General features: G+C 34.3%; 1 non-coding gene across 1 annotated transcript; it reads right to left on the reverse strand.

The window, feature by feature from the left end:
* Nucleotides 1-471: 471 nt before the first annotated feature.
* LOC128248625 (U6 spliceosomal RNA) lies at nucleotides 472-578 on the reverse strand. Its single transcript, XR_008264804.1, has one exon. It is a non-coding gene; the product is annotated as a U6 spliceosomal RNA (small nuclear RNA).
* Nucleotides 579-1200: the final 622 nt, after the last annotated feature.

Genomic DNA, 1200 nt, shown 5'->3' on the forward strand with positions numbered 1-1200 from the left:
AGCCTGGAAAGAGAGACCGAAAGAGTTATTATGTATCTACTGGAGCAAGCATTGCAAATGAGAAACATCAGGAAAGTCTAAGACAAAGAAAATATTGATAGGATGTGTAGGATGTGTGGTTAAAGAGAAGAAACAATTGCACATATAGTTTCAGAATGTCTAAAACTAACACAGAAAGAGTAAAAAAATTGGAGACATGATGGAGAGACATGATAGAAAGGCAAACGTTGAACATTGGGAAAATTATAAGTACAAACTTTTTTCTCCTGAAAAGTGGTACGACCCTAAGGTGGAGAATGAAAATATAAAGATCCTGTGAGATTGTAAATTGTAGGCAGATAAGGTCATGGAACACTCTTGATCTGACATTGTTATCTTTTGAAAAAAGTCACATGAGTGGTAGATATTTTTTTAGTCTTTTACTTGTTTCAGTCATTTGACTGCAGCCATGATGGAGTTCCACCTTGAGAAAAAAATATGGAATGCTTCACGAATTTGCATGTTATCTTTGCACAGGAGTCATGCTAAACTTCTCTCTATTGTTCCAATTTTAGAATATGTACTGCCATAGCTAGTATGCTTCTTTTGATACCAGAGTGAAAGAGAAAAAACAAGAAAAGTTTGAGAAGTACAATGATTTCAGATATGAGATTGGGCAGCTGTGGTAATGTAGGAGAATAATGGTAGTTCTACTTGTCATCAGTGTGTTGGGCATTGTAAGCAGAAATTTTGAAAAATTTGAGGAACATTTTGATTGCGGCATAAACTTCTCTGTTATGCAGAAAGACTGTTTATTAGGTACAGCAAGAATCTTAAGAAAAGTATGAAGTGAAATGAATTGGCATAAAACCTAAGATTGAGAGATAAAAACAAATAATAACAATGAACCTTACTACTATATGCACAAGGCCTGCAATTTCAGAAAAGGGGCCAGTCAATTACATCAATCCCAGTGCTCAACTGGTACTTATTTTATCAACCCCAAACAGATGAAACATAAAGTTGACCTTGGTGGAATTTGAACTCAGAATGTAGATAGAAGGAATAACACAAAGAATTTTGCTAGATACATTCATGATTCTATCGATATTTGTTTCAGATTTTGCTATAAAGCTAACAATTTTGTTGAGAAAAATTTAATCGCTAACATTGGCCCTAGAAGGATAGGTGAAGCTGATGTTAGTGATATTTGAATTCAGA

Source organism: Octopus bimaculoides, chromosome 8, assembly GCF_001194135.2.
Source record: "Octopus bimaculoides isolate UCB-OBI-ISO-001 chromosome 8, ASM119413v2, whole genome shotgun sequence".
In the NCBI taxonomy this organism is placed as follows: domain Eukaryota; kingdom Metazoa; phylum Mollusca; class Cephalopoda; order Octopoda; family Octopodidae; genus Octopus; species Octopus bimaculoides.